Raw genomic sequence first — 24,679 nt, forward strand, 5'->3', positions numbered from 1 at the left:
TTGCAGTTGGCCATGGGACTGGGGAACCTAAGGACCTCCCTAAGGTGCTAGCGATTTCTTTGTCCTGTTGATGAGAAATCCTATGGTGAGAATCTCCAGATTATAATCGTCTAGAGTGACCTTTTCAGGATCCTTTAACCTGAAAAATTCCTGGAAATATTATTTTAGTCTTAGGAATTCCCACAAAAAAATTGTCTTTCTAGTTTTCCAGGTCCATAAGCAAGTCGCAGATGGAATAATGCAAGTATACTTACCATGCTTTTCTAGGACACAATGATTCTCTGTCCTGTGTCTCCCCATCCCCACGGAGGTATCGCTGTGATTTAGAAAGGAGTGGGAATAGGGGAAGCTTCTGTTTTTCCTTCTTTAAAATTTTTTTAAGTTTATTTATTTTGAGAGAGGGAGAGAGAGAGAACGAGCAGGGGAGGGGCAGAGAGACAGGGAGAGAGAAACCCATGCAGGCTCCCCACCATCAGTGTGGAGCCCCATGCATGGTTTGAACTCACAAACTGCAAGATCATGACATTAGCCAAAATCAAGAGTCAGACGCTTAATGGGCTGAGTCACCCAGGTGCCCCTGCTCTTCCTTCTTAATAAATTCATCATCTGTCATTTTGACTTCATGCAATTGCTCTAAAAGTCAATTTCAAAACCACAAGCCAAAGAATCTTGAAGAGAAATTCAGTGCATGATACAACTTTATTGACGTCTTGGAAAAGATCTTTATCCTGGAATGACAGGTGATGTCCAATTGCAGATGTGGACCCTGCAGGGTCAGCACAGGGGTGGTGTGAGGCCATGTGGGACCCACCTGAGCTAAGGGTTAGACCTGCCTGGTGCAGGTGATGGGATTTCGGGCAGTGGGAGGACAGTGGGGCCAGGAGAGAGTCCCCACGTGGGACCTAAGTGGGTATCTGCATTTCTTCCACAGTTTCTGTAAAACCTAAGGAGGGAAGAGCCTGGGGCAGCAGAGGCCTGGTTCCCTCTTCACAAAGCCTCAGACAGTCCTTCAGGATGTGGGGACACCTCATCCAGGAAATCAGAGGCACAGCCCCTGGGGCCCATCCAGGCTGGCTGTACCCAAGGGAAGAGGAATTTCCGCAGGACTGTGCTGTCTGAGACAACTGTGTCCTCTCTTTTGTGACATGTGATTACATCTGGGGCCCATGTAATGTATGATGACACCCTAAAGCCTCATTATATAGTATAATATGTCAGTACAGTCCCCACAAGTCAGTATAGTTTGGTATGATATACAGATACTGAGGACAGAGAACCTGCTGGAGTCTCCCACTGTGCAGGGGCTGGGCCAGGACCAGGGAAGGCTCCTGACCCTAAGGCCTGACCTACACCTGCCCAGAGAGCCAATGCGAGTAAATGCCAGGCCAGGGATGGCAGGTTTGTGTCTCACTTCCTCATTTATCTGTGTCACAACGAATTACTACCAGTTGTCCCCTGTCATGGGAAATGGCACAGAATGGTCAGCCTTGTCCTGGCACAGGGTTTGTCTGATTCTCAGGGTGGCCATGTCCCCAAGTAGGATCCTCAGAATTAGTCAGGGATTCCTAAGGGTCCTTCACTGTCTTTATATATATCTGGCTTGGGGTCCTGGCTTGGCTTCTGCTGGTTCCAAGATGCAGATTCATGCATGAGCTTATCTAGAGAGCAGGGGGTCCTGGATCTGGCCAGGGCTACTGACATGGGCAGGGTCTGACTCGGGTTGTAAGAGGCACAGAGCCTGTATGAGAAGAGAGGAGAGGGGGCTGAAGGAAGTAAGGTCCATTCCCTCTAAGGTTTTCTGAGCTGACTCAGAGTTTGGGGCAGACCCAGCTCCGGTCCTATGGAGGCCAAGTGTGTGGGCTGAGGCTGGGACAATACCTGTTCAGAGAGTGAAGAGAAGGAGAGGGGTCTAGGCCATGAAGAAGATGTCCCAGAGCTGTGCCTCCTGAGACTCCACAGATGGGGCAGGGTCCCCCGGCCCTGTTACTCTACAAAGGCATTGCCTGCCTAGGTCTAAAATCAGACGAGCCTGCTCTGGCCACCCGAGGAGGCAGCTGAGGTTGTCAGAAGACAGAGAATCCAGAGGAACAGAGAGGAGGGTTCTTACCCCAAGCCCACACCCTAAGCCCCACAACCTGCTCTCCTAGGCCAAAGGAAATCCTATACAACTTCGGGAGCTCCATGGAGGGCTCTGCCATGGCTGTGACCTGCAGTGGTCACCACTAGCTCAGCTTCTGCTGGCCTCTGAGCCCTCTCTTCTCTGCCCAGCATCAGTTCAGAAGGGGGATCTCCTCCCATGGGGCAGGGAGGCCTGCAGTTTATAGGACCATGGAGTGACCCAGGCGAGGCTGAGATTCCGTATTCTGCAGACTCTTGGTGCCAGACCCCCTTCTGTCCATTCCTCGGTGTCTGTGGAAGCTGGGTCCTGGGGTCGGGACCACATGGAGCTGAGTGCAGGGCACACCTGGGGAGGAGCCTGGGAGCAGGGACAAGTCCTGACTGCTACACTGACTGAGCTCCAGACTGAGTACTGTTCATCCTCCCAACCTGAAGATCACTCATGGTGAATATTTTACAAGGAGCTGACAGGTGCCTATACTCAGCCCCCTGGCCCACACATTATGATGTTTCTCATTCCCAGGAGCCTGAGAGGCAGGGATAGTTCAGGTCCCCATTGTGTGGATGACATCATGATCCTCCATATGGGCGCCTCTGTGCCATCCCAGAGAGCAGCATGTCAGAACTCCGGTAATTTCTCCCTTGTGTCTTGTACACGGAATGTGTATAGACTAAGACCTGTTTTCTCCTCTTGCGTGTGGTTTTCTGGACCCCAGACTCTGTTGCGGACAGCCTCTGACTAGCGCTTGGCATAGAACTGGACACATAGTGGGGGCTCAACACTGCTGGAGGAATGAGCCAACATCAACCATAACCTCTGAGTCTAAACATGAGCATCATGGTTATAGTCATGTGCCTTACTTCCCCCTCACAGACACATGAGGTAATAAGTCATGTGACTAGTTAACTAACAAGCTAACTAATCATGTAACAGAAGCAACGATTGTTAGTGAATAGGAGAATAGGCTGAATCAGACATGATGTGCTCACTGAGGAGAGAGGGGAGGAGAAAGCATGTGGGGTCCAGGTGATGGGTCAGGACATGGTCTCTAAGCACACACAGAGGTGGGCTCCTTCCCTGCTGGAGGGGCTGGAGGAAGGCTGGGTGGGGCTGACCCTGCTCCTGCCTGAATGGAGCTGCAGACTTTCCCTGGGCACGTGGAAGTGACTAGCAGGAGGAGGCCCCGGGTCTGAGTGACTGTCTGGTCCCAAAGAATGTTCTGCAGTGTCCAGTGGGAGTTATCTGCATGCACAGTGTATATTCAGTCAGTGTGTCAGGGCCTGATTTCTGGCACCATCTTCCCTCACAGGACTGAACTAAGTATGAGGAGGAGTATTAATTAGATCCTAGTCTTGGTGTAAAGAGTGTTGCAACGGGGAGTATGCAGGGTCCTGAGGGAATATTCAGCACAGGACTGTCACTCAGTCCTTGGGCCCGGCTGGACACCCTGAGGAAGTACTTTGAATCCAGAGGGAAGCATGATTTGCTGGTAACAGCTAAGCATGGATACCCCAGCATCTTGTGCAGCGAGCGATGGGGGGCAGGAAACCAGGTGGAGTATGTATGGGGTGGCAGAAAGGGGTTTATTAGAAGGCATGAAGATCTTTGATGGCTTGAGGCCCGGGCTCCTTCAGGGCTCCAGAGCTGGGGGTTATGACAGCGTTAGACTTGCTCTGAAGCCTAGACATGTTCAGAGAGGTCAGGCTGCCAGAGTTGGAGCCTGGGGTCTCCCGAGGTGTGATTCCTGACTCCACCCTTGGCCATGTGGGGCTGTGCCAGGAACTGTTAGTAGCAGGAGACACAATTACATCCCCAGTGTCCCTGCTACCTGCTACCTCAGGGAGATGGTGACTGTCTGGGTGACCCCAGATACCTGGGGAGGCTGAGTTAGGACAGATTGGTTCCAGCCCTGACGGGAGGGAGCAAATGGACAAGCAGGGATGCAGGGCCCCATCCCCACAGGCCCTGGATGGGAGAGAGCAGGACATCTGCGCCTCACACTGTGCCTCCCTGTGGGCCTCTCACCCGTGCTGGGAGCAGCGGGGGAGCAGGAGTGAGGCCACGCAGAGTGTGGTCCTGGGAGGATCAGCACCACAGACCCCCTGGGAGCTGTTCCGCATGCAGATGCCTGAGCCCCACCCCGACCTGCTGCAGCTGCAGCTGCATCTGGTGAAGCGCCCCTAGGCCGCCCCCTTGGGGGACAGGGTGCTCACCCAGTTTCACAGGCTCTGCTGTAAACCACCATGGAAAATTTCACCTCCTCTGCTGGTCTCCCCATGTCCTTTCTGGCCACCTGGGTCTTGGGGCTTAACTGTTCTGCCTTGGTCAACGAGCTTGACTCAGATTCTAGACCCTGTAGTGATGTGGGAAACATAGGTAAGACTAGTCTTTTTCACCAGCCCCATGGGATGATCGAGTTCCCAGTAGCATATTGACTGCACTGCTCTGGTGGTGGAGAATGCACCATGGCCCCTCCTGCCTCATCCTGGGAGTGAGTCGTCAGGTAAAGAGGGGGCACTGGATGGGATGATCCTTGATGATTATCAAGGGGGGAGAGTTTCTACTACACAACTGGGGTGAGAATGTATGGATTCAGGAGATCCCCTAATTTTCCCTGGGTCTGTGATCACAGTCACTCAGGCTCTCTGTCCGCAGTTAACACCCAGGCCCAGACAAGCAGGGAAGCCTAGTTCTGTCAGCCCTAAATCCACTCCTGATTCTCCCTGTGCAGAGATGCCTGGAGAGCTAGGTAGGACCAGTACTTGAGGACCTTAGATCTAGGGATCTGGACCGGACCTGCTCACGGTCCACAGACATCCTGGGCCTGGAGGAGATGTAACACAGACTGGAAATGAGTTTGTGTCTCACTTCCCCATCTTCCTGTGTCACTGTGAGCATCACTACTGCTGTCCCACACCTGACAGTAATAGTCAGCCTCGTCCTCGGCCCGGGCCCCGCTGATGGTCAGGGTGGCCGTGTTCCCCGAGTTGGTGCCTGAGAATCGGTCGGGGATTCCTGAGGGCCGGTTGCTATCATTATAGATAATCAGCACAGGGGTTTGGCCTGACTTCTGCTGGTACCATTGAACACTTTTACTTTCAATGTTGTTTCCTCCACAGGTGATCCTGGCTGTCTGTCCCAGGCTCACCGACACTGAGGGGGGCTGAGTCAGCACATAGGATGCTACGGAACCTGCAAGAGAGAAAAGGAGAGGTGGGTTTCTAGCTTCGGTTTCATTCTGAGGACACTCCCACCTGCCTGGCTGATCTCCAGGGATTCTCTGCCCCCCCCCCCCCCCCCCCACTTTCTCAGCCCTTTGGACCCATGGACCTGGCTGGCAGATGGAGTTTTTAAACAAAAGAGGCCACCATCATTATTCTCTGGGTAGAGACAGCCACTCAGGACTCACACAGAGTGAGTGAGCACAGTGGGAAGATTTCACCCCTCCAGACTTTTCGTTAGCATCCTACCCCCCACAGGCAGCCCTCTTCTGAATTCAGGCTCGTCTCAGAACCTTGCTGCTAGGGTGGGTATGAACCAGAGCTCAGCACCTGTGCAGTAAGTGAGGAGGCTGAGGATGAGAGGAGTCCAGGCCATGGTGGAGGTGCCCTGATTCTGCTCCCGAGGTCCTGAGGCTGGGTAGGGTTCCTCCCCAGCCTGACTTATCCCCTTGCTGGAGACACCTGCTGTTCATGCAAATCAGCTGTGGCTCGGGGGCTGCTGCTGAGGGGCTGTGTGGTTTCAGAGAGAGGCTCAGTCCCAAGAGACAAGGAGAGGACAGGGGAAACCCCTTGGAGACCCACCCTCAGCCCAGGGTACTGTGCTTCTTCACTCTCTGGTCTCATGGTTGAATCTGACTTTTCAACACCGTGTTCTGTCCTGTCTTTGCTCTTGGGAGACCCTAGGAGGGAGACAGATCTGAGAGACACTGAATCAGAATTTACAGCCGTGTTAAAGGTGATACAGCAGAAAACCTACACCTTTTCCCTCAGGTGTCAGGTCATGGTGACTAACGCCGCCTGCATCTTAGAATCCCTGATGCTGGGCTCCCCTCTTGTCCAAGCGGCTTTGCCTGGTGATCTCTGTTGTCCCTTTTTGGCCACCCCACACTGGTTGTGGAGGTGGAGGGAAGTCCTTTGTCCAGGTGGAGATTCAGAACCCACTGCTCATGGACTGCTGACCCCAGGGGAGGACTTGCTCTTCTCTTTGTGGATACTTCCAGCCTCAAGACCAGGCAGGTGGGGATCAGGTTCTCCATGAAAATAGGAATAGGATCAATTGAGGAGAAGATGGGGCCCCTTGAGGACTCATAGCACATATCTCTAGGGGGGTGGGTGGTCATATGTGGGGTTACAGTACTTGGCACCTGGGGGACCCAGGACTCAGGGACTGCCTCTTCCTGGTGCAGGCAGGTGGTGCAGCAAAATAGGGTGGTGGTGGCTCCAGCTCCAAGGACAGAGCCACGAGAACTTTCTCCAACAAACATTCACTCAGACCCACGTTGGTCTAGTGGACATTTCATCCTGGAAGTCAGTGTGAAGAAAGCCTAGTCCCTGCCTCAGAGTTTCCATGTTATAGGTGGGGCAGCATAATGGACACACTTGTTTTGGTGATACAGCAGACAGTCTCTACCACCTTCTACCTGTATCATGACTTCTATATTCATTCAATAGCCAGACCATTGCTATTCTGAGGTCCCTCAGAGGACTGACCCTGTGGCCTAGCACTTGCCCATAGAAGTGTCAGTGTCTGGAATACTTTCCCGAGACATGTCCTCTCATGAAGGAAAGAAACAGACTGGGTTTATGGAGTGCCTTTCCTCTTGAACATAGAGGATATGATAGCTGGAGCTGCAGCAGCCATCCTGATGTCTGTCGTCAACAAGAATGAAAAGCAAGGCCTCCATAGTAGTGATGGTGGAAAAGAAGTGAGAAGATTTGGAACCTCATGGAATTGGTGAATACCTGGAGAGATACCATCTGATCCAGAACTTATTATCAGAGGAGAAAATAGTCTCCTGTTTGTTCCTGTGTCTGATCATCATGTGTATGTTTTTCATTATTACAAATCAATTGCCACAAGTCAATCAATTAGTCAAATAATGATTGGGGGAAAAGTTCAGTAGTAGGTAGTGTGCAGACGGGGATCTGACAAAATGACAGGCAGATAAAGTGTGGTTGGAAGTGGTTGGAAGAGGCCTCTCTGGGGAGGTGACATTGGAGCTGCTGTCAGGATGGGAAGAAGGCACAGGTACCAGGCGTGTGTTTGGAGACAGCAGAGTTAGGGTCTGCAGGGCAGATTTCTGTTAGTCTGAGGGTGAAGGGGCAGTGAGAACCTAAGGTGACTAGGAATCTGAACTAGTTCAATTTCAAGGTGATATTTTCTCCTAAGTTAAAAATTTCAGGGCTGCAGTGATATGTTTTCAGAATTTATTTTGCCATTTGTTTCCACTTTTACTGAACCGCAGGTGTGATTCCTGTGTGAATTTCCCAGAAAACTGGAGGCGAAGCATCAGCCTTTTTGTAGCTGACGTTGAGGCTTATCTGCTGGGTCACCTTGTTGACATATGACAGTGACCACATTGCAATGGCTGCACCTTTCATCCTCCTTCAGCTTCTGACTCCTGTGCCAGGTATGTGTTTCAGTATGATACCAAATTTCTGTTACACATCCTTTAATATTACATATTTATGCATGTACACATATATGAATATACTTAGGAATATGTGTATGTATATATATTTATATATTTCTGCTGTTTGTATGTTTATATATGTATATATATTTATATATCTCATCTGTATGTATATATATATATATATATATATATATATATATATGTATAAAGTGTGTTTCATATCTATCTATCTATCTATCTATATCCACTTTATGACAAATGACAAGTGAGTATGGTGACCATAATGAACATTAGGGCCAAATTAGTAATCAGGATCATTGACAAAGATCATTGGTGTGAGATGCTCCTGAGCAAAAGAACTTCAGCCCCGGGTCTAGGTCTTTCTGGAAGTGGAGAAGGAGAGGCTGAGGGCGAGTGCTCGGGGTGTCTCTAGACATGTCCATCCCAGAGGAGTCAGCCTCTAGGAACACCGGTGGACAGTGAGGGCATTGGCATTTCCCAAGGGAAGCATTAATAGTGTCAGGACATCCATCAGTGTGCTGGGTGACATTGTGTGTCTGACCCTCTCAGAACATGGTTCCTACGGCCTGAGGAGATAGGATGCATCATCCCAATTTTCTTCTGATGAGTGAACCTTGGACACCTGCTGACTCCCAGGTCTGGTGTCCCTGTGAGGCTCCACCTGGGCAGCTCCAGCCTCCGTCCTGCTCCTCCTGATGCAGCTCTGCTGCCCCCTGCTGGTGGAGGAGACTCAGACCGGGAGCTTCCCTCCTGCGGGTCAGGTCACCCCACAGTACTTGTCAACTTCTCAGGCAGCTGCCACCTCTTGCCAGCCCAGCCCAGCACAATCAGGCTACTTACAAAATGCATGGAGGCAGGGCAGTACAATTCCTGTACTGTGTTCCAGCATTGAAATGCCCTGGACTGGCCTATTGTTACAAAAGAGAGCGCAGGGTAAACTGGAATGCATTTACAGAGGGTCATGGTCTAGGAAACCTATGTGATATCTTATAGCCACCCCTTTTTCTGTCCATTTAGGTATCCAGACTGATGTTTCCACATTACAGTTAGTGCAGTTGGGACATGGTGTGAATAGGTGTTGCTCCTAGTATTAATGTTCACGTGTGCACCAACATTTATTATTATTATTATTACAATCTCTACCATTCCTGTATTTATTACAACCCACACCTCTGGGAGTTTTGGTGGGAGGACATCTACACTAGCATAGTTGGTGGCTTGGATGAATTTGGAATTCTACTAATTCAGACCTGGACATACAATTTCACATCATACACATTACATTTTTGCTATGTGGGGGCGTGGCCTGGGTCCTGCTGGCTCTTCTATACATTATTGTATGCTCCTCTCTCTCCGAGCAGGTGGGAGTGACAGGATTCTCATGGTCACTCTAATGGGGATAGGTGAGTGTTATAGGGGACCATAGGGTCTGCTGATTCAGGAGATTTGGCAGCTAATTCTCAGGGGTCTCACCCCAGCTCATCCCTTAGGCTGAGCTCAGGATCAGAGCCATGTGCAGGGTCCAGTGGGGACTGAGCCTGTGGGCAGGCCTGACAGACAGCATCTGGGCAGAGAGTGAAGAAGGAGAGCAGGAGGGTCCAAGTCAGGTGGGGACCCCAGAGCTCTGTCTCCTGAGTCCGTAGCTGAGCCTGACCACATCAAGCCTCACTCATAACCCGAGTGGTCCCTGTGAAAATGCTCCTTCTCAGGCTGGTGTAGAGCATCTCTGTGCTTCTGGATGGGCTCCATGAATCTGGTTCATGTGGAGCTGTGCTCACCTCTGGGCTCTCCTAGAGGAGCTTGGGTCACTCTGTGTTTGAAAAGTTTTAAAGCCTGGAGGAAGAGAAGGGGAACTTGAGGGCATTTCTGTAGCTGTTCTCATGAATAATGTACTGTGATCATTTGTTTCCATGTTTTTATGGTAAAATAAACATGATAAAATTTCCCATCCCAACTGTCCTTCAGTGTTCAATTCACATTCCCAGTTTGTCTTTCTGTTCCCTGTGAATTTTTTATGTTCCACATTGTGCAGCAGAATTCATTGGGAACTTATCCCAGGCTTGTGCTTAGATTTTAGTGTCTTTTATTTACTATATGTTTTTTATATGCAGCCTATACTTGGGTGATACCATTAATCTCAATTTGACAATCTCTGTCTTTTAATTGTGATGTTTACACCATTTTAAAAATTTTAATTTATTTTCTTAATTTCCATTCAAGTTAGTTATCATATAGTGCAACAATGATTTCAGAGGTAGATTCCTTAATGCCTCTTGCCCATTTAGCCCATCGCCCCTCCCACAATCCCTCCAGGATTTAAGAGTCTCTTATGTTTTGTCCCCCTCTGTTTTTTTATTAATTTTTGCTTCCCTTCCCTTATGTTCATCTGTTTTGTATCTTAAGTCCTCATATGAGTGAATTCATATGATATTGGTCTCTCTATGGCTGACTAATTTCGCTTGGCATTATACCTTTTAGCTCCATCCAGTAGTTGCAAATGGTAAGATTTCATTCTTTTTGATTGCTGAGTAATACTCCATTGTATATAGATACCACATCTTCGTTCTCCATTCATCCATTGATGGAAATTTGGGCTTTTTCCATTCTTTGGCTATTGTTGATAGAGCTGCTATAAGCATTGGGGTGCACGTGCCCCTTCAAAACAGCACACCTGTATCCCTTGGATAAATACCTAGTAGTGCAATTGCTGGATTGTAGGTATTTCTATTTTTAATTTTTTAAAGAACCTCCATACTGTTTTCCAGCGTGGCTGCACAAGTTTGTATTCCTACCAGAAGTGCAAAAGAGATCCTCTTTCTTCACATCCTCACCAACATCTGTTGTTGCCTGAGTTGTTAATGTTAGCCATTCTGACAGGTGTGAGGTGGTATCTCATTGTGGTTTTGATTTGTATTTCCCTGATGATGAGTGACGTTGAGAATTTTTTCATGTGTCAGTTGGCCATCTGGATGTCTTCTTTGCAGAAGTGTCTATTCATGTATTTTTCCCGTTTCTTCACTGTATTGTTTGATTTTTGGGTGTTGAGTTTGATAAGTTCTCTATAGAGTTTGTATACTAACCCTTTGTCTGATATGTCATTTGCAAATATTTTCTACTATTCTGTCAGTTGCCTTTTAGTTTTGCTGATTGTTTCCTTCACTGTGCAGAAGTTTTATTTTGTTGAGGTCCCAATAGTTCATTTTTGCTTTTGTTTCCCTTGCCTCTGGAGACGTGTTGAGTAAGAAGTTGCTGCGGCCAAAGTCAAAGAGGTTTTTGCCTGCTTTCTCTTCTAGGATTTTGATGGCTTCCTGTCTTACATTGAGGTCTTTCATCCATTTTGAGTTTATTTTTGTGTATGCTGTAAGAAAATGGTCCAGGTTCATTCTTCTGCATGCCGCTGTCCATTTTTCCCAGCACCACTTGCTGAAGAGACTGTCTTTATTCTATTGGATATTCTTTCCTGCTTTGTCAAAGATTAGTTGGCCATACATTTGTGGGTCCATTTCTGGGTTTTCTATTCTGTTCCATTGATCTGAGTGTCTGACAGTACCATACTGTCTTGATGATTACAGCTTTGTAATACAGCTTGAAGTCCAGGATTGTGATGCCTTCTGCTTTTTTTTTCAAGACTGCTTTAGCTATTCGAGGTCTTTTCTGGTTCCATACAAATTTTAGGATTGTTTGTTCTAGCTCTGTGAAGAATGGTGGTGTTATTTTGACAGGTATTGCATTGAATATGTAGATTGCTTTGGGTAGTATTGACATTTTAACAATATTTGTTCTTCCTATCCAGGAGCATGGAATATTTTCCCATTTTTTGGTGTCTTCTTCAATTTCTTTCATAAGCTTTCTATGGTTTTCAGTGTATAGATTTTTCACCTCTGTTAGATTTATTCCTGGTATGTTATGGTTTTTGGTGCAATTGTAAATGGGATTGATTCCTTGATTTTTCTTTCTGTCACTTCATTATTGGTGTATAGGAATGCAACCAATTTCTGTTGCTTTGATTTTATATCCTGCCACTTTGCTGAATTCATGGATCAGTTCTAGCAGTTTTTTGGTGTAATCTTTTGGGTTTTCCATATAAAGTATCATGTCATCTGTGAAGAGTGAATATTTGACCTCCTCCTGGCCAATTTGGATGCCTTTTGTTTCTTTGTGTTGTCTGATTGCTGAGGCTAAGACTTCCAATACTATGTTGAATAACAATGGCGAGAGTGGACATCCCTATCTTGTTCCTGACCTTAGGGGGAAAGCTCTCAGTTTTTCCCCATTGAGGATGATATTAGCATTGGGTCGTTCTTATATGGTTTTTATGATCTTGAGGTATGATCCTTCTGTCCCTACTTTCTTGAGGGTTTTTGTCAAGAAAGTATGCTGTAATTTGTCAAATGCTTCCTCTGCATCTATTGAGAGGATCATGTGGTTCTTGTCCTTTCTTTTATTGATGTGATGAATTACATGATTGTTTTGCAAATATTGAACCAGCCCTACATCCCAGGTATAAATCCCATTTGGTCGTGGTGAATATTTTTTTTAATGTATTGTTGAATCTGATTGGCTAATATCTTGTTGAGGATTTTTGCATCCATTTTCATCAGGGAAATTGGTCTATAGTTCTCCTTTTTAGGGGGTTCTTTGTCTGGTTTTAGAATCAAGATAATACTGGCTTCATAGAAAGAGTTTGGATGTTTTCCTTCCATTTCTATTTCTTTGGAACAGCTTCAAGAGAATAGGTGTTAACTCTTCCTTAAATGTTTGGTAGAATTTCCCTGGAAAGCCATCTGGCCCTGAACTCTTGTGCTTTGGGAGATTTTTGACTACTAGTTTGATTTCTTTACTGATTATGGGTCTATTCAACTTTTCTATTTCTTCCTGTTTCAGTTTTGGTAGTTTATATGTTTCTAGGAATTTGTCCATTTCTTCCAGATTTCCCATTTTATTGGCATATAATTGCTCATAATATTCTCTTATTGTTGTTTGTATTTCTGCTGTGTTGCTTGTGATCTCTCCTCTTTCATTCTTGATTTTATTTACTTGAGTCCTTTCCTTTTTCTTTTTGATCAAACTGGCTAGTGGTTTATAAATTTTGTTAATTCTTTCAAAGAACCAGCCTCTGGTTTCATTGATGTGTTCTACTGTTTTTTTTTTTCTTTTAGTTTTGATAGCATTGATTTCTGCTCTAATCTTTGTTATTTCCTGTCTTCTGCTGGTTTTGGGTTTTATTTGCTGTTCTTTTTCCAGCTCTTAAGGTGTAAGGTTAGTTTGTCTATCTGAAACCTTTCTTCCTTCTTTAGGAAGGCCTGGATTGCTATGTACTTCCCTCTTATGACTGCCTTTGCTGCATCCCAGAGGTTTTGGTCAGTGTGTTATCATTTTCATTTGCTTCCATGTACTTTTTAATTTCCTCTTTAACTTCTTGCTAGCCCATTCATTCTTTAGTAGGATGTTCTCTAGTCTCCAAGTATTTGTTATCTTTCCAAAATTTTTCTTGTGGTTGACTTCTAGTTTCACAGCGTTGTGGTCTGAAAATCTGCATGGCATGATCTCAATCTTTTTGCATTTGTTGACGGCTGATTTGTGTCCCAGTATGTGATCTATTCTGGAGAACATTCCATGTGCACTGGAGAAGAATATATATTCCACTGCTTTACAATGAAATGTTCTGAATATATCTGTTAAGTCCATCTTGTCCAGTGTGTCATTCAAAGCTATTGTTTCCTTGTTGATTTTCTGTTTAGATGATCTGTCCATTGCTGTAAGTGGGGTGTCAAAGTCCCCTGCTGTTATGGCATTATTATCAATGAGTTTCTTTATGTTTGTGATTGATTTATATATATGGATGCTTGCACATTTGGAGCATAAATGTTTACAATTGTTAGATCTTCTTGGTGGATAGACCCCTCAATTATGATATAATATCCTTCTTCATCTCCTGTTCTAGTCTTTATTTTAAAGTCTTGACTGTCTGATATAAGTATGGCTACTCTGGCTTTCTTTTCTTGGCCATTAGTGTGATAGATGGTTCTCCATCCCCTTACTTTCAATCTGAAGGTGTCTTTAGGTCTAAAGTGGGTCTCTTGTAAACAGCATATAGATGGATCTTGTTTTCTTATCCATTCTGTTACCCTATGTCTTTTGATTAGAGCATTTAGTCCATTGATGTTTAGGGTGAGTACTGAAAGATATGAATTTATTGCCGTTATGTTCTTGTGGAGTTGGAGTTTCTGGTGGTGTTCTCTGGTCCTTTCTAGTCTTTGTTGCTTTTGGTCTTTTTTTTTTTTTTTCATTTTGTCTTTTCTCCTCTCAGAGAGTCCCCCTTCAAATTTCTTGCAGGGCTGGTTTAGTGGTTATGATCTCCTCTAATTTTTGCTTGTCTGGGAAACTTTTAACCTCTCCTTCTATTTTGAATGACAACCTTGCTGGATAAAGAATTCTTGGCTGCATATTTTTTTTTCCAATTCAGCACATTGAATACATCCTTCCACTCCTTTCTGTTCTGCCAAGTTTCTGCTGCAAACCTGATCTGCCTTCCCTTGTAGGTTAAGGACTTTTTTTTCCCTTGCTCCTTTCATGATTCTTTCCTTGCCTGAGTATTTTGTAAATTTGACTATGATATGCCTTATTAATGGTCGGTTTTTGTTGAATCTAATGTGAGTCCTCTGTGCTTCCTGGATTTTGATGTCCGTGTCTTTCCCCAGGTTGGGGAAGTTTTCTGCTATGATTTGCTCACATAACCCTTCTACCCCTTTTTCTCTCTCTTCATCTTCTGGGACTCTTGTGATTCTGATGTTGTCCCTTTATAATGAGTCACTGATTTCTCTTATTCTTGAATCGTGCTCTTTTGCTTTAGTCTCCCTGTTTTTTTCTGATTCATTATTCTCCATAAGTTTGTCTTCTATATTGCTGATTCACTGCTCTGCCTCATCAATCCTTGCCACCATGACATCCATTCGAGATTGCAGCTCAGTTATAGCATTTTTTTTTATTTCATCCTGACTAGCTTTTACTTTTCTTATCTCCACAGAAAAGGATTCTATTTTCGACCCCAGCTAGTATTCTTATTATCATGATTCTAAATTCTGGGTCAGACATCTTGCTTGTATATGTGTTGGTGAAATCCCTGGCTGCCATTTCTTTGTGCTCTTTCTTTTGGGGTGAAGTCCTTCATTTCATCATTTTGAAGGAAGAAAAGGAATTAATGAGTTAAAAAAATTAAAAAATTAAAAACAACACACACACACACAAATCAAATAAATGATGCTAGATCCTAGGTGTGTTTTGATCTGGTTATTGAAAGGAGCTTGCTAGATTACAGAAAAAAAAGGGGGGGGGGGAGGAACAAAAAGAAAAACAAGAAAAAAAAAGGAAAACGTTTGAAAATTTGAGAAAATCAATACAATGAAATAAAATAAAATGAAATGGTGGAAGTAAAACAGAATTTGAAAAAGTTACAAAAGTGTAAAAAATATAGTAGAAAAAACAAAGAAAAATATTTTTAATAAAAATGGAAATAAAAATAAATGTTTTCCCTTTCTGAATTCAAGAAAAAGAAAAGAAACAAAAAAGAAAAAAAAGAAAATTGAATAGATGGACCAGTGAACAGACTGAAATATGATTGAAATTACATCGTTTTCCCCTAGAAGTGAAACTATGAAGCACTTTATAGTCTGTAAACAAGCAGGCGGAGAGATTTGTGATGTTCCTGAAGAGTGAGGTTGGCCCAGTTGGGCAGGGTTTAGTGTAATGGTTCCATTCTCCACTAGATGGCACTGGTTAACTTACTGGGGTGGATTGTTGTGGCGTTTGTAGGTGTGTATGTGCATGCACGGGAGGGGTGAAAATGGTGTTACCCAGCAACCAGTCTCTGACATCAGAACTCTTTGCTCTCCCTGGCCAGCAATAGTGCACTTGTCCTTTGTTTCCGGCTTCTGACCACTCCCTGCTTTTACACTGTCTGTGACCAAGCCATCAGGTTGCCTCCCTCCTGAGTTTTATCAGGCGGCACCTCCCTCCTGAGTTTTATCTCAGATGTGGCTGTGTTTCCTGACCCCTCACTTCTGAGGGACTGCGGCTTTGACCCATTCTGGCCATCTGGGGGAGGGTCTCACTGAGCAATGGCCAGGTGCCAGCCACACCTGGGAATGTTTGTGGGACCGTGCTGCTGCTGATGCCCAGAGACTGCTGCTGGGTGCCAGCCTGCCCCAGAAAAAGTTTACGCAATTGTGTAGCAACAGCGTTTCAGGGATTATGGAGAATCACAACACACATCTGGCACCAGACTTCACCCTTAATGACCTTGTTCCAACACCAGTGAATGTGGTTGTTCTCTGGGGTCTTCTGGGACCAGGTGGCTGCACAGCCTCTACCAAATATCCTTCTAGTAGTGGAACTGCTTTTCCCCTTGTGGCCCAAGAACCTCCTGGACCCCACTCTCTTCCTGGGGATTTGTCCTTCCCACCAGAGCACCACCAGGTATTGAGCTGCAGAGTTTCAGACTCTGTGCTCCTCCTGTTTATAGAGTCTTAATGGTATTTAAACCCTCTCCTGTCTCCTTTCTCCCTTTTTAGTTCAGTCCCTGTGGCTCTTTCCACTTTTCCACTTTCTCTCCAGTTGCTTTGGGGGGGGGGGTTCTTTTCTCCCTCATCTCCGTCCTCTCTCTGCAAGCAAAAACAGCTCCCTGCCCTCCACAGCTTCTCTCTCCCTCAGTTCACCTCTCCACACCATGTACCTGCTGAATTCAGGTTGTGCAGATTGTTGTCTTAATCCTCAAATAAGTTTTCTAGGTGTGCAGGATGGTTTAGTGTTGATCTGGCTATATTTCATGGACACGAGATGCAAAAGAAACTTCCATGCTGTTCCACCATCTTGGGTCCTCCCCTTAGGACTCTATTTAGACTTCATTTTTAAGGGTTATTTTCTGTAGGTGAAGAATTGTTTTTCTCTTTCTTTCAGTAATTTAGACATGTTAATCCATTGTCTCTCACAGGCATTTCCACCAATGCAAAATCCACTAGAATCCTCCTCTTTGTTCCCCTGAGAGCAGTGTCTTTTCCTCTGGCTGCTTCTACCACTGTCTCCTTTTCACTGCAAAGAACATTTGATATTTATAGGGCTGTTCCTTTTTTCTTCTTATTTCTTGTGGCTGTGGTTTGTTGAGATTTTTAGACCTGTCCCTCTTGAGTTTCATCACATTTAGAAGATTTTGGCCAATAACTTTCGAATATTTTTCCATTTCTGCACCTCCACTTTCTTTCCCTTTCTGACACAATCACATCCTATTCCCTTGCTAAAGGTGCCTAATAGCTTGGTGGTTCTCTGTTCAGTTTGAAAACTTTTTCCTCTTTTTCACTTCGCACTTTCCACACTGTGTCTTCAGATTCCCTCATGAATGCTTCCTCTGGAAAACGTGCTACAGTGTCCTAGCCAGGAGGGGCTGGGCCAGGACCAGGGAGGACACCTAATCCTAAGGCCTGACCAGCAGCTTCTCAGAGATGTGGGGAGAATGGGAGCCAGGCCATGGGAGCAGCATTTATGTACCACTGTCCATCATTCTCTGTCACTTGATTCATTGCCAGGCACTCTCACTGCTGTGGTAAGTGGCACAGCAATGGCCAACCTTGTCCTGGCCCTCTTTTCTGTTCGTGCTCAGGGAGACCATGTCCTTAAATTCCATCCTCAGATTTGGACTCAGATGGTTGCTTATATCTGTATGTATAACCAGCTCGGGGTCCTGGCTTGGCTTCTCCTGGCACTAAGAGGTATGTTCATGAGCTTATCTCCAGAGGAGCTGGGAGCAGGTGCTCCCCAGGGCCTCCCCAGGACCATTGACCTGGAGGGAGGCTGTCTCAGGTCAGGGGTGGCACAGAGCCAGTAAGAGAGGAGAGGAGAGGGGTCTGGAAGAAGAAAGGAAAGCTGAGTCAGAGATTACTATCCTAGCACTGAAGGGAGAGAGCAATGTGGACACAGGTGAGGGCAGGGCCCTGACCCCATGGACCCTGGGTGGGAGAGAACAGGGCATCTGTGCCACATACTGTGCCTCCTTATGGGCTTTTCACCTGTGCAGGAGCAGCAGGGGAGCAGGAGTGAAGCCACGCAGAGTGAACCTGGCACTAGGAGCACTGCAGGCTCACCTGGCAGCTGTTCCACATGCAGATACCTGGGCCCCACCCCAACCTGCTGCACCTGCAGCTACATCTTGTGGAGACGCCCCCTTCCCACCCCATCAGGGGACTGTGTGCTCCCTGAGCTTCACAAGCTGAAGTCTAGGCCACTGTGGAAAATCTCACTTCCTCTGCTTATCTCCTATTTGGCCACCTGGGACATGGGGTTTAACTCTCCTGCTCTGGTCAAGTGAACTTGATTCAGATTCTAGACCCTGTAGTGATGGGGAGAAAATGGGTTAAGAATGGACTCTTTCACCAGTCACGTGGAGTGTGTGCTGTGGATGGGGTGAGACCCCAGGGAGTATGGGGTGCATGGCTTTGGAAGCAGAAAGTGTGCCTTGTCTGTTTTTGTCTCCTCATGGGGGTGAATCATGTGCAAGAGAGGACGGCACTGGTTGGGGCATTTCATGGTGACTACACGGGGGAGCTGGGTGTCTACTACACCATTGGCGCAAGCACTGGTGTGTATGGATGCAGGAGATCCCATAATACTCCCTGGGTCTGTATTACAGTCATAAATGCACCACAATCCAATTCAGCAGGTCTGATAATGGACCAACTTTCTAGAATGAGGTCTAGTCCTACCAACGGGCAGCGATGATGACTAGCTCAGGTATTTGCTGTGGGAAGGGGATGTGGGGTGGGTGGTGGGGTAGTCAAAGAAATGGGCAGGGTAGAAATAACATGTGTTTCTTCCTAATGTTGTAGGAATGTGTTTGGATGTATATTAATCATAAGTTTCTGTTTAGTTCTCCTGCTACATCCAATTTATCTTCTAACATCAGATGTGTTAACAACTGTTAACTTTATTTCTCAATATTGAAGTTATAGGATGTCAAAACATCTGGGACAAAAATAAATATCCCTAACAGAGAAAAATGTATTTTGTATGCTCTTGGGGGGTAGGACTGAGCATGTTTATAATTGTTCACTGGGTGGTTTCATCATATTTGGTGGAAGCATTGCTGTCAACATCTCTTAATTGGAGACGGTGATTTCTGGGGATGTGGGTGGATTTCATACAGATACGGGGTGGCTGTGGTGGCTTGTTAAGTGTCCATATTGACAGGCTGAACTGTTTTTCACAGAATTATTTTCTATGTTTTTGGGTAAGGTGGGTGTAAGGAGAGATTCTTGTACAAGATTTGGGGGATAGAAGTGAGGCAACACCCATTTTGTGGCTCACTCCATGGTTGTGTATCTTCTGGTCATGTTGCAGAAGGAGGCAACTGCCTCAATGTCCCTCATTCACCCTTAGGATGGATGTGACTCCCTAACTTGCAGAGCACCTAGTGTGTCTGCATCTTTTTTCATTGTATAAAAATACTGGAATGGTCTGATCTGTTTGGGGATTGGACAAGCACATTGGTGATCTGGGGGAGAAACGCCAGCTCTGTGAGTATATAGTGGCCTCTTCAGGTCCCTGAGGACCCTGTTGGGGATGCAGGTCATCCTGGATTGGGTTCCTGAAAGCAGACTCTGAATGGAGAAGTGCCTGTGTAGGATATCTGGAAGGAGGAGAGAGGTCAGACTGGGCAGGAGAAGTGACCCACACACAGTGAGACATCAGATGAGGCCTCATTCCTGCAAGGAGCTCCAAAGCTGGGACCTTTCAGGACATGTGAAAGTGGGGCAGGGCCTGGGCCTCTAGGCCTCAGGAGATTATTTAACTGAACCTCTCTGAGAAGGCAGTTTTCTGAAGCAAGAGTCCTTGGCAGTGAGAAGCACCCTGTGAGCTGTCAGAGGCTCCAGGCAGTAGTGGGTGAGTGTGTGAGCCCAAAAGACAGGGTGTGGATGACCCCACGGTGTCTACTGCACTCAGGTGAAGGTGGTTCCACACATGACACCAGGGCTTCAGGACCTCAGGTGAGCTGGGAAATTTGGGGCTCTAATCCTTGTCAGTTGTGAGAGCAGTAGCCCACAGCCACCACATAGAAATGCAGAGATAATGAGCCCTGGACAAAAGTCCCTGTGTCTTTTCTCTACCGAGGCCCTCTGTCCCCAGTTCACACCCAGGCCTGAGAAGCAGGGAAGCCTAGTGCTGTCAGCTGAATATTCACTCTGACCCCCCCTGTGCAGAGCCAGCCTGGGGGACTGGATGAAAGGGACATCTGAGGGCTTCAGGAGACCTGGGCCAGACCAGCTCTGCTTTGTGCACAGACCTCCAAGGGCTGGAGGAGAGTGTGACACAGACAGAAGGGGTTTTTGTCTCACTTCCCCATCTGCCTCTGTCACTGTGAGCATCACCACTGCCATCCCACACCTGACAGTAATAGTCAGCCTTGTCCTCAGCCTGGGCCCCGCTGATAGTCAGGGTGGCCGTGTTCCCCGAGTTGGTGCCTGAGAATCGGTCAGGGATCCCTGAGGGCCGGTTGCTATCCTCATAGATAATCAGCACAGGGGCCTGGCCTGACTTCTGCTGGTACCAGTAAGCATTTTTACTTCCAATGTTGTTTCCTCCACACGTGATCCTGGCCGTCTGTCCTAGGTTCACTGATACTGACGGGGGCTGAGTCAGCACATAGGAGGCCACGGAGCCTGCAAGAGAGAAGGTGAGAGGTGGGTTTCCAGCCTGGGGTGTCATCCCCTGAACACTCCCACCTGCCTGGCTTAAGCTCCAGTGATTCTCTAGCCCCCAGTTTCCATTCTGCTGTCATCTTACTCCCTGCCTGGTGGATGGAGCCTTTGAACAAATGAGAACCAACCCCCCCCCCTTCCCTGGGCAGGTGCAGTCCTTCAGGGCTCACACAGATCAGTGAGCACAGTGGGGGACTATCACCCCACCAGTCCCCCATCCCACAGTAGGGTCTTGAGTATCCTATCCCCACTGAGACTCCACTGCTGAGCTCAGAGTAGGGCCAGGCTTGTCCCAGAACCCTGGGCCTGGGGTGGGTGTGAGCCTGGACACAGCACCTGTGCAGTGAGCGAGGAGGCCGAGGAGGAGAGGGATCCAGGCCATGGTGGAGGTGCCTCGATTCTGTTCCCTGAGGTCCTGAGGCTGGGCAGGGTTCCTCCCAGGCCTGACTTATCCCCTTGCTGGAGACACCTGCTGTTCATGCAAATCAGCCAGGGCTCAGGGGATGCTGCTGAGGAGCCTTGTGGTTTTAGAAATGGGCTCAGCCCCAAGGGACACAAAGATTGGAGGGGCAGCCCTTCAGATCCTCTTTCAGCCCAGGGAATTCTGCTTCACCCTCTGATCCCATTGGGGTCCACACTCCATCCCTCTCACTGTCCTGGTGTAGCTCCTGAGCAGGTGTCCTCACAGCAGAGTTCAGAGTTGGAGTCTGTCTGCATTTTCTGAACTTTTTACAGAATGTTTACTCTCTAGGTGACTGGAAGAGCTTAGGTCAGTGTGGTGTCCTACCCAGGTCTATGTTGGGGAACTTCAGAACCTGAACAAATTCCTCCCTTGCCAAGTGCACATGGAGTATTAGGGAGCCACGAGGTGTGGTAGGATTGTGTCCTGAGGGAGAACTCGTGGGACAGGAGTCATCCATGCCATGCCTCAGTAGCCCCACAGTGTACTCAGTGCCAGGGACAGACCAGGCTTGAAGAAGGTTTGGTAGTAACTGAGTTTAGCAGGAATGGGCTGGGCTGGAGAGGCATGAAGTAAGTACTGGACCTATGCTAGAGACAGAGGCAGATTCTACAGAAGACAGATCTGAGAGACACCAAGTCAGAATTTTACAGCACTATCAAAAGTAATACTGTAGAAACTTACACCTTTTTCTACTGGTGTCAGGTCATCGCAACCCACCTTCCCTCCCTGTTAGAACAGCTGATGTCCAGATCCTCCCCACGTCCAAGTGGCTTTGCCAGTTGATCTCTGCTGCCCTCTGGTGGCCGCTCCACACTGGCTGCTGGAGGCGCAGGGAAGTCCTTTGCCCAGCTGGAGATTCAGAACCCACCGCTCACATCCTGTTTCCCTGATTCCTAGACTACTAATCCCAGGGGAGGAACTGCTCCTCTCTGTGGGGTCCTGCCAGCCTCAAGACAGGCAGGAAGAAATCAAATTATCCATGAAAATAGAAACAGCCTGATGTGAGGAGGAGAAAGCAGGGCCCATCTGAGGTATCATTGCTTATATCTTTGGGGTGATGGTTGGTCACGGGTGTGGTTCTAGGGTTTGGCACCACAGGTGACACAGCATTTAGGAACTGTGTCTTACTGGCGCCGGCTCCTGGTACACAAAATAGGGTGGTGGTGGCTACCACTCCAAAGACAGACACAGAGAACACTCACCCAGCCATCAGTTATTCAGATTCACTTGGGTTGGCACATTCTGTCCTGAGAAAGGAGTGTGAACAAGACAGAGGTCTTGCTCAGTTACCTTCCTGTGTGTGGAGCAGCACAGTGGACACATTTGGTAATGCAACAGACAGTCTCCAAACCCTTCTACCTGTATCTTGTTTCTATATTCAATTAGAAGCCACACTATTGCTATCTCAGGTCCCTTTTGAGCCAATGTGACCGTATGGGCTAGAGCTGGCTCATGAATGTGTCAGCTGAAGTCCTTTTTGGGGAGTTTTCTTCAGTGAATGATAAAACAGACCAGATATGCAGTGAGTGCCTTTCCTCTTTAACATGGGTGTGATAGCTGGAGCAGCAGCAGCCATCCCATGGTCTGTTGTCAACAACAGTGAAAAGCAAAGCCTCCATAGCAGTAATGGTGGGACAGAACGTGGGCAGAGGTGGGACCTCACGGAATTGCTGACTACCTAGAGAAATGCTGTCTGACTTCAAAGTTGTTTCTGTGAGAGAAAAATAAGTGCCTGAATGTTCATGCCTCTGTTTGAGATGTGCATGTATTGCATTAAGAACTTTGCGACCAGTTAGGATAATTAACACAAAACTATCAGTTAATAAATATAATGTTAGGGGAACATGTGTCATGTTGGATGATGTGCAGATAATGAATTGCACTGAGACAAGGTGACAGGCAGGTGCTGGGTGGTGAGAGCCTGGAGGAGGCCTCTCTGCAGAGGTGACCTTGGAGTTGCTCAGAATGGGAAGAAGGAACAGTTTAGTTTAGAAGAACTAAAGAGTGTGTTTGGAGTCAGTCCCTGTGGAGAAGAGTCTGGTTTGTCTGAGGATGCAGGGACAGTGAGGACCTTAGGAGTCTGTGATTCAAAACTATTTGAGTTCCAAGGTGATTATTTTCTCATATAACCTCGGGGACAGGAGTGATGGGTTAGAATTCTCATTGTTGTATGTTTCCAGGTAAGGGGACTCACGAGAGGAGTCCCTGTGTGAGCTTCCCTGCAAACTGAAAGGGAAGCAGGAGTCCTTTTGTAGCTGAGTCACTGTGGCTTATCTGCAGCTCACCCATGTGTGTGTGTTCCGCATGACATCAAATTCCTGTCACACATCCCTTCATTATTATATCTTTTATATACACACACATATATGAATATATTGTATTTGTGCATGTATATACTAATTGTGTCTGCATTGTGTGCTTGCAGATATGTGTGTGTGTAAATGTATACATACATTTACAACATATGCACATGTATATTCTATAGATTGAACTCTGAATTGGGTACCTAAGTGGTAGTTGATGAGATCCTTGAGTTTCTAGGAGACACAGAGTTCCATTTCCTCACCAATGAGAAGTAGGTATGGTTACCACAGTGAACAGCAGGACCATATTAGTGTTCAGACTCATTTGACAGAGGATGTTAGTATCATTTAGTTAATAATGATGTTCCTAGAACTGAAATAGATAGGTAGCTGTCTATTTTTTTTTACATGTGTATAAATAGAAAGCTATGCTTGGCAAACACTTTGGCTTCCTACTGAACTTAACAGAGATGGAATGCTCCTTAGAAGCCACTAGATTACTGTGTGATGTGAGCTGCTTGCATGACTAGGTGTTATCTGATAAACCATGCATGGAATTGGGCATTTACAGAAGCTCTCCATCTTCAAACAGAAGAGGTAAATTTGAGATCAGGCTTCACCAGGTTCTGAAGGCACAAGTGAGTTGCATGAGGAAGAAGCTGGGTGTCCATGACCCCAACCCCTGCAGCATTGTCTTTTCTCTGTCTCCCACAACTATGGCCTGTGCTACTATAGAGAAAATAACAGAGGTTCCTGTATGGTATGCAGCCAACTCTGAGAGTTAACACTATTAGTACTGCAGCCCTAATCCGGGACAGCCCTGCATAACATGGGGGGTGAAAATTGTTCCATAAAGTAAGATTTGAGCAGAGTACTTGGTTCATTTTGCCTGGACAAAGGGAAAGACAGAGGTGGCTTTCTACTAACTTATATGCTCTGACTCATAGTTTGGCTGGATGGTCAGAGACTTGGAAGGAACAATAAGAAAACTGGTGAAAAATGTTTGAGGAAGACACATGTGAATAGAACCCTCCCCCAATGAACACAGAGGTAGATGCCATTCGTGTTCAATGAAAATGCCTACCACACTGTGCCCTCAAGAGGAAATGGTATTAATAATCAGGTGGATAATGTGACATGTCTGGGGACAGTGGTCAGTCTTCTTGTCCATCCACTTGTAAACTGGCCCAGTGGGCTCCATAGCACAGTGCACATGTTGGAAAGTATGTGGTTATTCATGGGGTGATCACTGTGGATTTCTACTCACTAAAGCTGACCTGGATGCTTCTGAGGACCAATCTGCCAACAGTAGAGACCAAGTCTTAGTTCCCAGTAGGAGATCATTCCCTTGGGAATCTTCCTGGAGCCTGCTTGCTGATTCATTACAATAAG

The 24,679-nt window shown here is 46.6% G+C and overlaps 1 protein-coding gene, 1 long non-coding RNA gene and 2 gene segments (V, D, J or C); 1 reads left to right on the top strand and 3 right to left on the bottom strand.

Moving 5' to 3' along the window:
• The window catches only part of LOC144613894 (immunoglobulin lambda-1 light chain-like), a 429,142-nt gene that overhangs the window by 54,418 nt on the left and 350,045 nt on the right, over positions 1-24,679 (bottom strand).
• Positions 1-24,679, bottom strand: part of LOC132675490 (immunoglobulin lambda-1 light chain-like) — a 500,428-nt gene that overhangs the window by 45,879 nt on the left and 429,870 nt on the right. The window lies entirely within an intron of this gene.
• The window catches only part of LOC132675035 (Ig lambda-1 chain V regions MOPC 104E/RPC20/J558/S104-like), a 333,884-nt gene that overhangs the window by 36,099 nt on the left and 273,106 nt on the right, over positions 1-24,679 (bottom strand).
• The window catches only part of LOC144613896 (uncharacterized), a 173,963-nt gene continuing 154,519 nt past the window's right edge, over positions 5,236-24,679 (top strand). For all 3 annotated transcript variants that reach the window (XR_013551336.1, XR_013551337.1, XR_013551338.1), the window contains exons 1-2: positions 5,236-5,332; positions 7,587-7,751. This is a non-coding gene — a long non-coding RNA (uncharacterized LOC144613896). The remainder of the gene's footprint in view (positions 5,333-7,586; positions 7,752-24,679) is intronic.

Source organism: Panthera onca, chromosome D3, assembly GCF_046562875.1.
Source record: "Panthera onca isolate mPanOnc1 chromosome D3, mPanOnc1 haplotype 2, whole genome shotgun sequence".
Taxonomy (NCBI): domain Eukaryota; kingdom Metazoa; phylum Chordata; class Mammalia; order Carnivora; family Felidae; genus Panthera; species Panthera onca.